Here is a 12,646-nt window from a genome sequence, read left to right as displayed (position 1 = left end):
GGTAGTTGATTCCAATCTTCTCCCAATGGCTCATTCTTAGTAGTATTGTGTATCCTCTCTCCTATCATCTTAGTTCCTATAGGCATGAAATCAAAATATAAAATGTCAAAAATATCTTCTCCCTTTCCTTCCATCTCTTCAATTCACTTTTTTTGTTCCTCTTCCAAGGTCTCAATGTGAATACGATCTCGAGACCTAAAAGGTGGCATTTGAATTAAACTCCTTCTTCTCTCTTCTTCTATAGTCATAGCTAAGTGAGTCCTCTTTTTCAAGGGGACAAATTAATTTTCTCCCCTTCCTCCTCATCTTCCACCTTTAGAATGCTTTCTAGTACTTAAGGTGATGGAGTGCTCTTTTTCTTATATCCCCTCCTCTTTATGCCTACCACTATCATGTATGTTCTAGCTCTTTTTGGTACTAATGGGGAGGCTTCTACTACAGGGTCTTAATGTATTGGAGCTTCTTTTTGTGTTGGCTAAGCATGTTCTTTCTCAAGTTGGGCTTCAACTTCTCAGGTAGCCAACTCTTTCTAAGCCTCTTCCTCTTGCTCCCTTACTTGAGGGGCTCACTTTCTATTCTTTCCCTTACCCCTTTCTATCTTAATGTACTCAACCTCTCGCTCATGTTGGTGTATTATTTCCAACCTCACTAGTGATTTAGCAGGGTAGATTTGTATAGTTACTTTCACTCCTTTATCTCTCTTAAGTCAAGTTGTTACCTGAAGAGTCACGGCTTGAGGAACTAGATCCATACAAAAAGGCTTCTTGATCCACTCTCTTGTTAACTCAACTACTTTTCAAGACCAATGATTTGTATCATCATTTTCTTCCCACCCAATTTATGTATTCATTATGGGTCTTTCATGAATCTTATCCCTATTGTATAGGGGATCTAATACCTTAGGGATATCCTTGTTCCATGCTTTGAGAGGTATCTCCATGTTGAGTACCTTTTTGGAAAGTTGTACAATCATTCTACAGTATTCCCTAATGTGGACATCATAGTCATCTAAGATTTTCATCCAGTGATCTTCTAGTGCCTCTTTGGACATGAACTTCTTTCCAACTAAAAGTTGCACCATCCTTATATTTTCAAAATATGGGCAAGGTGCTTGGTAATCTCCAAGGGGATACTAATCCCACTCCAAATCAAATGTTGGAATATTTTTCTTCTATTTTACCTCAAAGGTCCCCATGGCAATTGACCACACCCAAGTCTTCTTGTGTTGTTTCCTCACCCTCTCATAGGTAGCAACTACCTGCCTCACTATCTCTAGCAATAGATAATCTGTCTAATGGATATCATCAAAGTTTCTTTGGATAAAGGAGACTGCCAGCTACCTAGATATAAGTGAATGTCTTGAACTAGATGTAATATGTACCAACCTACATTTTCTATGTTGCAGCTTCCACTAATATCATTTTTGCATAATATCCTTTAATAAACCTAATGATGTCATAAATTAACCCAACATTAACCACCCTATATTCAACACTCTATAGTGAGCATTTCTTCTTTTCTAGCTATAGATAAACTACATAAGGCTAAGAATTTTCATCCTACATGCTTCCTTTTCTATATAATCTGATATAATCTTTTGTTCTTATCACCAAAAAATATACCAAATAAGAGGTCATATAGAAGTGGCAGTTGTTCTTTACCAAAATCAATTGCTCATCCAAATTATTTTTGGGTATTGTGGCCCAATCAATAGGCATCTTGTTGGTTATGATGTTTCTCTAAAATTGACCATCCATGTCTTTAGATGAATTATTATGAGAAGGCTCATATCTCTACTTAGAAGAACAATTGAGTAGCCTATATGATCAATTATGTAACCTCTAGTCACATCAAACTTTCCACTTCTCCTCTCCAAAGGTGTCCTATCAATCAACTACTTCATTTGTACCAACTCTTTAGGCTTTGTTTCACTCTCTCTTTACCATCTATCTTCACCATCATAAGTTATTTGTAGATACTGGTCTACTTGTGGAAGGGGAAGATCTTCTCAATGTTTTGAGGTCAAAGATTTAAAACTCTCTCTCTCTGGTCACACTATTGACCACTTTATCCTCTAGTATGTAGTTCTAGACCAAAATCATGATCAATGCAGATGATTGAACCAATGTTGAGTGAGAAGCAATGTTTACCAACCCACTTTGGATTAGTACTAACACTATGGCTAACCTCTCTTTGCGTTTGTTACACAATGTCATAAAAATGTTCTAGTCAATATGGCTTTATTCAATGTCTCAAATCTTAGAATGTTTGTCTTGATATTGGGATTTATTTAGTACTCCTTGATACTTGAAAACAACTAGCTTTCATGTTATCTTTGTAGCTATGGAGGATGAGGATGATGCCATTATATCTACACAAAAAGAGAGGTGCTAGTATCTGATATCGTAAACCTACAATGATCCTAAAGCATGACTTGGAGTAACAAAAATTTGACATAAAATAGAAGAAAATGACTAAAATCTCCCTTATATGCCATAAATGCACACATGCACACCCTGTGCACATAGAAAAACTACATACATGTGAAAGGTACACGTGTGCATTGTTTCTATGGTACAAAACTTCACTAAATATAAATTGTGTAGTTGCACACTTTGTGCACCTATGCATGTGTGCAAGGTATCCATGTGCGTAACTCTGCACATGATTCATGCAAAGAGGAGTCCTTTTAGGGGGAGGATTCAGTTTTCTTTGTGAACCAAATGCACCTATTAGAGGTGCACATGTGCATCTCCTCATAGTTAGTTTTTACATTTAAAAGGTAGATTTTGATGTCAACTTTCAGATGTGTGTAGCTCCAAAGGAGCAGAGGGTGTGAAGGTGTGATGTAGTAGATCTTAGGAGGAAAAAAAGTGAGGAAGTAGAGGGGTAAGGAGTATTTATATCCCTAGGTGACTTAGTGTGCACCTCCAAGGGTGTGCACATGTATAAGTGTGCATGTGTGCATCATCCATAGGAGGTGAATGTGCAAATGCCCACTTAGTGCATAGGTGTAAGTGTGCATGTGTGCACTTTTTTCACTATAAAGCCAAGAAGAAAAATATCTAACCCTTAACATTTTTCTCATGATTTCCTAATTGGTTGTCAAGGATTGACCTAGACTTAGAGGAGGGTCCTAATTTACCAAGGCACCTGACTAGGTGCTCTAAGGGGATTTTCAAATTAGGAGGTCCCCATTTTGTGGCTCAAAATGGGGATGTGTATTGTGAGAACACAACAAATAGCTCTAAAAAAAGGGAGGAAATGACAAAGAAATTTCTTCATCATCACGCATTCTTCTAATATGTTTCAAGCGACAACTGGATTCCAAATGCTACAAATAACTTTTAAGTTTTTTGGAAACCAAAACTTCAAATTTTCAAATTTTTAGGCTGAGTGTGTTCTTAGTGTTCCAATTCCTTTTGATGTCTCAAGGTGTCATCTATCATGATTGTCTAGTGACAAGGAAGCAATCTTTTGCTTAATTAGAACTAACATTGGAAATACCCATATACATGTTCTATCCATCACTGTATGACTAGATGAGAGAATCCATTCTAATGGCTCTTAATGAGTTATTGATCTCTTTTCATTGAGTCTTTGGTAATCTCTTTTTAAACTTAATTCATGGATCTTGCATGTTTCCACTTGATTCTTCCTTGAAGTCTATTATTCATTTTATAGAATAGGATAGCAATTCACAAGTGCTATCTATATATGATTACCTTTTACAATTTCCTAGAATCTTATATGTCACACCTTTTTATTATTTTTCTTACTTTTCCACCTTGACCACTTTAGATTGTGTGGCTAAGGCAGTGGTGTTCTTTTCTAGATTGATTTTTAGTCCGATAACTCTTTCATTCCTCTTTTAAAGAACTTTTTGGGAAACTCTAACACCAAACAATTATCTTTATAGGTCTTTGAAGAGACCATTTATCTGAACCAATAAGTTTTCAATTATCCCTTGCTACTACCAACCTAGATTTGAAGACAACCTAGATGATCAATACTTTAAATTTGTAAACTATTGAGAGGGATATTTTGAATTTAAGGCAAGAAGTTGTTTATGACTGCAAGTAACACTTGTATTTTAGTTGGTACAAGAAAAAAAGTTATCTAAATGCTTTAACAAAGAAATACCTCTTCCCTAAAATTAAAACCAAATAGAATGGTCTTGGTTATGTATCAAGAAGAAATATTTATTACACCTAACCCTCAAACTGAAAAATAAAGTAAAACAAACATAAAGCAAAGACACAACTAAAAGCAGGGAAATAACTTTTTTTTCACAAATGTTTTCTATGTTCAGCTTTGAAATAATGTTTCATAAAATTGCCATTAACTGGTAATGGAACCAATTCCCCTTGAAAAATACTTAACCTAAAATTATTTTCCCCCAAAATCTTTGCAATCTCATAAGGACCAATCCACAAGGGTTGAAACTTGGTATGACTCCCTAGTTTCACTTTTTCCTTATCCCAAAGAAGAACAAGGTCTAAGATTCTAAAATATTTGATCATGGCTCAATTGTCAAACTAGTATTTTATGACAACTTGATGTTTTAACATATTTTCTAAAGTAGTTGTCATTTTTGCATTCAATTTCAAAAGATTCATCAACACCCTCAGCATATCTTCTCATGAATTTCAACACTGGAATTGTAAGGTTATTCATGGTATTGATTTTGCAATAGGTAAAATACAATATCTTGGTAACAGGCATATGTGATTATTCCTTCATTAGTTTCTAATTGAGACACTGTGATTTGTTCTTCATTGTCATCTATCATCTTGTTCAATCTTTGTTCTCTCATTGGCTTCATAATTTGAATTTCCAAATCAAACTCTTGTAATACAACCATCTACTTTCCTCCTCTTTCCCCTAACTCATTCTGCATTAGCAATTATTTGACTACAAGATCTGAGACAAAAAAATATACCTTATTCATGAGTATATAGTGGCAAAATTCCTTGACTACTTTTATTAGGGAAAATGATTATTTATCAAGATTGGGATAGTTCAATTTGGCATTCTTTAGTGGCAACTCATGAATGCAATGGGTCTTTCATCTTCTTTATCCTTCTTTTGTGTAAGGATACATGCACATGAGTGCTCTTAAGAAAATGAATAGATTTTGAAAGACAATTCATAATTAGAACTTAGACATACTAGGGGAGTGGATATGGCCACGTTGACATCCTCAAAATATTTCTTAACTTCAGGAGCCCAATCATTTTTTATTGCTTTCTATAGTAAGTCACTGAGGGGGCAAACTATCTTGGCAGGCACACTTATGAACTTGTGTGAAAAATTAATCATCCAAAAGAAAGATTTAAGCTCTTTGCAACTATGAGGAGGTGATAACTTTAGAATTGCTTCTATCCTTTCAAGATCAATTGAAATACCAACTTCAAAAATGATGTGAAGATTTCTTAGGGTTAAGAGATAAACCCTATTTTGACATCAGTTGAAAACTTGTTTTAGATTCAGAATATGAGTGCTCCTCTCTTTTGAAAATACTATTAGGTCATCCATATAGATAACTATGCATTTTTTTTTTATCAAATTCTTAAATTCCTAATCCATTTCTCTTTGAAATGTAGTTCCTTCATTGATTAATCCAAAGGGCATCCTTCTATGGGCAAATATTCACCACTTAGTTGTGAATTTCATCTTTAATTTGTCTTCCTTGTCTACCATTACTTGGTTATATCATGAATATCCATCCAGAAAAGATATCCTTTTAGCCCCATTACAATCTATAATACTTCATCAAGTGATGGAAAAGGATAGCTATCTTTCTAGGATGCCCGATTCAAATTCTAAAAGTCTACACAAAGGTGAATCTCTCTAGTCTTTTTCCTTACTAGTACCAAGTTGGCAACCCATGTAGAATGCTAGATAGGAAAGATAATCTTGGCATCAAGTAATTTATGGACTTCTTTCATTAGCAAGGGTTTGATGATGGGATTTATTGGTCTTGTTCTTTGGTGAAAAGGCTTAGCATTGAGCTTCAATAGAATATCATGAGTAATGATGTCGAGATCATATGTCATGAATTCCTCATAACTCCATGCAATGACATCTTTGTATTATGTGAGAAATTGGAGCATATTTTCTCATTCTTAGGAATTGCATGCCTTCCTGATTGTCACCATCTTAGGTTCATCTTCCATGCATAGATTACAAGAGTCACATTCTTCAATTCCCTTTTCTTCTTTGGTTCTCTTACCATGTGTTGACTCATCTTTTTCAAAGATGCATTACAGCTCCATCATTCCTTTAGGAATAGTATTAGTTTTCAAATTAATAATCCCATCTTCATCTTCCAATTCATCCTCTTTGAGTTTTTCATCTGGTGTGTCATTAATTTATTGTCCTTTGAAGAAACCATTTCACATAAAGAACTCCATAATGTGTTGATCATCTTAGAAGACCTAGAAGTTAGTGATGTTATCTAGGATAGATGGAGTAGCCAATAGTTCTACTGGGAATCTTTTGAGTTTCATTCTTTCTATGGGCTATAATGTACTAGCTGAGACTACAAGGGCATCAGCTACTACATTTCTTCTTCTTGGAATAGATCTTATGTTTAGGGCTTCAAAATCTCTTATCAAGTCCCAAACTCTCTTTTGTTAAGCAAGTAGTCTTCTATCATTGCAAGAATAGATTAATTTGACTTATCAAATCACCAACTGGGAGTCTCCTTCCACTATGAGACTTTGAGATCTTTTTCTAATGTGAAGAGAAGTCCACATATCAAGGCTTCATATTCTACAACATTGTTATTACACATGAATTGTAAATGATACGCAGCATAAAAAAGACCTACCTTTGGGATTAATTAGTTTGATACTTGCTCCAACTCCTAATTTATATTTGGAACCATCAAACTTGAGTGTCCATAGTAATTGATACTTTGGTTTTCTTGACTTGTGTTTACTTGTCTAAATCTTTTCTTTTAATTGAACTTTGAAATATTGTTTCTACAAGACCCATTGCATTCTTTCACATGTTCGGATTGATGATTTACTATTGGTTAACTTTGATATAGGTACTATTCATTTCTTTTGTTCATCTCCAATTTCTCCAATCAATTTAATGATTTTATCCATTTGTAGTTTAGGTTGAATGACCACCAAGGTCCACCCTTAACCATTCACAAAGTGTCTCCTTCTAATAACTTTAATCATCCCTAATAGAGGAGAAGGTAAAGCTCCCCCATCTAAAGAGGTATCATTATATGATGTATTTAGATCTTCATTTACCTCCACTTCATTATTCATGATCTCAGATGTACACCAATGACTTGAATTACCTTTGGATATTTCACTTGCAATTTGACTAGTTGTAGAGTGTGTTATCTGAGTTAGTACCCAAGCAATTGCATGTATCTATAAACTATGTCATGATTTCATCTAGTGGGATAGGGTTCAATGATTCTACATCCAGGTTATAAGATTTTTCAATTGAAGTTATGTCAAGAGTCAATACCCTATATGAGCCTAAGTCTAATTGAAGATATGATACTTCATTCATAGAATTGTACTCTATGATAATTGTCTTTAGTTTTGATTTGGCATCTATTTTAGTCCAGTTGTTCAATCCCTTCCAAGGCAGCCATAATTGAGTGAAGTTAGTTTAGAACCATCCTCTTAGGAACTAGGTCCATTCTTTGCTCAGTAATAGGTCATATGTTTCTAGAATCTCTACCACATGTATATATAATATCTTGGATCTAGGGGACTATAGTCAACTATATGCAAATGTATTTCAACACTCCTATGACCTTCACTTCTATTATGTCAAGTTGAATTACTATTTTGATTCATAAGTTGGAGGGTGACACCCAAATTTTTGGGATATAAAAAGTGGCATGACATTGTAGGAAGCTCCTGAGTCTATGAGACAATTATGAAGATTCCCTCTAAAGATTATGAGACTAAGAAAAATAAGAAGAACTTTTTCCTTTTCCTTATACATAGTAGCCATAGCCTCATAGGTGTTGATCTATGGTGATACTATCTCATGAGAGCCATTCTTTTTATGATTGAGAGTTTTCAATAGTGCTTCTCTTTGACTAGGACAACTTTGTAGCATATCATACATGGAGATATTAACCTTAGTTGTCTTTAAATATTCAATGGCACTATACTTTTTAGTTGACCAAGAGGGTTTCTTCACAATAGTAGGTATGTTCCCTTGGTTTTGAGTTTTTTTTCTAGATAATGGTGCTCTTGTAGGTTTAGGACTATTATTCACTCTTGGGTCTAGTGGTGTCGGCTGTAATCTAGGGGGAATTGCATCAGTCATGGGTTCCCTTCAATTACGTAAGTTGTAAGTATTTTGATTGTCATTCTAAAAAGTGAGCATCTTGGGAGGTTTAGGGTCTGAATCTTGGTTGAATGGAAAGATAAATTCTTCATTGACTTGGTCTCCCATTAATATTTTTGTGTAGAATAATAAGATTCTAACAACCTGGCATTGAATTGAATAGAGGACTCATTATTAGTGCAATGTGAATTTTGGTTCACTTCCTGCTTTCTACTAAATAATGTGGTGCCATTATTGGGTATATTTTAACTAGCATCTAGCTTGTTGATGTCAACAAATTGAGCATTCTTATTGTTGTCTGTAGAGACACTTCCATTGTTTGGACATGTAATGCAAAGGGTCTAGGGTTCTATCCAAAACAACTTTTAGTTAAGAATCTTATCTTGAATCATCCAATGATTCTTGTTCTTGTCTTTCCACCAATCCAAGCCTCCAAGAATTCCTTCCAACTTGTCTCTTGTACACTCAAAAGGTGTCACACTCTAAATCCTTCTATTCAAGTGATTCCATGAGATTGGAATGCTTGAATACTGACTTAGAGCTCCCTATTCATCGAGTGCAAGAAGTTTTTTTTGAGAAATATGAATGGCTCTTAGATGAGCCTTAGAAACACATTCTATTCTATTAAACCATGCAATGGGAGGTTCTTTGAGACAAGAGAAAGAATGCAAGTGTCTACAATGAGTTCCTCAAATATGCAATGTAAATATGGATTTAACTAACATGAATATGCAAAACATAGCTATGTTAACAAGAATGAGAGCATTCAAAATCTGACTATTTAAGCTATGTAATGTAGATTATTGAAAAATATAACTAAGCTACATGCATCTACACTAACATGCCATGATATGAGAGAATTTAGACAAGAGGATGGAAGTTCTCCACAAAGCTCTCAAGAATTCAAATGATAAACCTATAGCATAACAATACTCAAGAGTGTGGGTCCTTTAAAAAGGGGAGAGGTCTTTCTTTCGAAGATGTACAGATAGTGGAGATTGAAATCAAATGATGAATTACCAAGGGTGAAGTTTGGAAATGAAAGTGATCCATGTGCACAAACAAGTCAACGCATAAACAAAGAGTTCACTTTGTATATGAGACAAAAAGAGCCTTTTCTTTTAATTTTAAAATAGGAATAATGATTTATTTTTACACATTGAGTGGGTTAGAAGAATGGGGTCTTTTATTTAATTAAAAGGGAACATATTATTTTAGTAAAAGAATGAACTTATGATAGCATAGTCAAACTATAGGTTATAATCAAATTAATTAATTTTTAGCAATTTGTTCTAAGAAAATGATTAATTAATTTAGCCAAAATGTTGAGAAAGGGGCTAATAGTCTAGGTGACTACATTTGCCCCTCTTTGACTAATGTGTGATCAATCTTGGAACACATTACATCAAATAAAATAGAAGCCAAGTAGGCAGAAATGGATAGAGATGTCTAATTTTGAAGAATGAAATGCAAAAATAGATAGAAAATCCTAAATGTACATCCTTATAGTGGTAGTACTGAACACTAGGAAAGAGACAATGTCTAAACTCAAGAAGAATGCTAACACCAAGAAAAGCATATAGATCAAGAGAAAATGAGAAGATCAAACATATGCTCCTGAGAAATAGATAGCTATAGCAAGTGATGATAGAGTGTTCCTACCCCCTCAGGATAAAAATTGAATTGAATTAAGGGGAATGTAGAAAAGAGATAGATATGAAAAAATTGTGATATAACATGGTCCAAGATTACAAGTAGATGATTAGACCAAAGAATGACTATAAATCAATGATAGAATGCCCCAATCTGACTAGAGTTGACCACAAAGGATAAAATATAAAAATTAGGTCAAATCAAATAGAATAGTGATTTAAAAGTGAAAGACATGAAGTGAAGTTGATATGAAGTGTAGAAATAGTGAATATATGGAGAAATGAAGATGCCCCTATGAAAATTCAAAGATTAGACCTCGAAAGGTCAACTAACTACATAGAAGAAGGTAGAATTTTGAAATGTGATTTTGACTATCAAGATGAACTTGGATTTTGATTTTGATCATAAAAATGGATCTAGGATGTCATAATAAGCTAGGGGTGCAATTTTTGCAAAATTCTAATTGATTCTGAAAATTGGGTCAAAATGAGGTCAGAAGGCTATATAAGGAGTCCAAGTGTCATTTTTAATTCATTTATTCTTTTGTGAATTTGAGATTTTTAGAGTGCTTTGGAGAGAGAAAAATGGTATTAGAAAACTTTTTGACCCATTGACATCATTTCGATCACAGCTAGTTGCACAATCTGCCAACCAAATATGAGGTGTTGGTAAGTCATCCACTTTTTCTCATTTTTTGGTGCATTTATGACATTTTACATGTTGGAAATATATATGATAGGCTAAGTTACTAAGAGGGGAGAGGTGAATCAGTAACTAAGAAAACTTAATATTATTTCACCAATTAATCCTTCATTTATATTATGATCTAATTGCATGCATAAAAAAATGAGAACATTAAAACATTCATAACACTTTGATACACAATATGGTGACCTAGAAACCTTCCAAATAGAAAGTAAAACTAGGTTGTGGATGATACCCACAAGCTTTAGCACTACAATATAAAGTTGGCCTATTATGGCTTACAATGATCACTTTTGATGATCTACCCTATTAGGAGCAATAAGGATTGCTAGGTCCACCTTGTGAAAGGATTTACAAACATACAATGAAGTATGCACTCTCAAAAGAGATTTACAAAAGACTGTTAAGTCTACCTTGTGAAAGGATTTAACTAATCCACCTATTAGGATGAAAAAATGGTTGATCTCTAATTTTTAACTTGATTCACTAAATGAGATTCATTTGAATGTAATGATCACCTTGCTATGATAGATAAATCTTTGTTGCTCCTTATATTATTGTAGCCTTTTACTTCACACTTCTACTCTTCAAATTTGCATCATACTCATGTCAGTTAAAACTTGTTTTGGATGTGATATAATACATTACATATATACCAATCCAATTTACAAATCAACAAATTTGGCTACAATATAATTTTACTCAAAATACACAAAGTCATCCCAACTACAAGAACTCAAGTTTTGAAGACTACCTAGGTGAGGTTCTAATACTTGACATCCACTATCAATGCTCAACATCATCATACATTTGGTAGACATAGAATCATGGGCCATACTGATCACTTCCAAGTAGTCTAAACTCAATCTACATAGGTGACTCAATGAATACTACAAAAATCAACATATAGATTGAGTCAGTTGATTCACACTACATAGCTCAATCAATGATGTTACTACAAGTTCAGTATAAACTGAATCACTTGGTTAACATTGAGTGGCACGATCAATAATGAATTCACATCATTGAAACTATAAACTAGGTAACCATTTCACAACTCGGTTTGCACTGAGAAACTCAATAAACACTAAGAAGCTTAGTTGACATTGATAATCATCAACCCTATAAAAACTGCTATGCACAAATCAAATATTGTTTCTTGAAATCAGTAGCATGGTAGAGTTTGAAATACTTGGTTAACATTGTTAACTATATAATACACTCAGTAGATACTATCTGTCTAAATAAGTGTATGTCACTAATACCAAACTTGATTGCAATAAAAAAAATCTTCCCCTTTGGCATTAGTGATGAAAACACTTATCAATCAAAACTGAATCCTCAAAAATTCAAAACAATCTTTATTCTTCATCATGTGTCTTCAACTCTGTAGAGTATTCTATTTTTTTTGAAATTTTTCAAAATGCTTTTGTAAGAGATGTTTCTCTGAATATTTGTACATATATATAATATGATAATGCTCCTCCATACATACACATACAATATACTTTACATCTTCTCACATCTTCTCCCCTTTATACATCACATCTTGTCATTTTCTCCCCTTTTGTATAGTATGCTTTATATACATCATCTCCCCCTTTTTGACATAAATTCAAAAGGTGTATTATATATACTATATAGTAATATCAAAATGTAACAAGAAATTAGAATGTACCTTTAGAATCAGTGCCATCATCTTGTCTCAATTTTCTTGCAACACCTTGCTTGTGTGCAATACAATCTAAACTTCTACTGATAATTATATCATGTGGTCTACAATAGAGAAGTTTTTATCATGGATGAGGATTTTAGCATGTGTAATATGTTTTTACAATGCATCCATGTTCAAGAGAATCATGCACTATATGTCTACAAGTCTAGTTCTTATCCTATCTTCTTCTCTTAGAAATTTTTCTTACATATTAGTTAGAAATCTAATCTTTGTATA

This window comes from Cupressus sempervirens, chromosome 6 (assembly GCF_028749045.1).
Source record: "Cupressus sempervirens isolate cs-2001-9-10 chromosome 6, ASM2874904v1, whole genome shotgun sequence".
Taxonomy (NCBI): domain Eukaryota; kingdom Viridiplantae; phylum Streptophyta; class Pinopsida; order Cupressales; family Cupressaceae; genus Cupressus; species Cupressus sempervirens.
Note: the sequence above shows the minus strand (reverse complement) of the source record.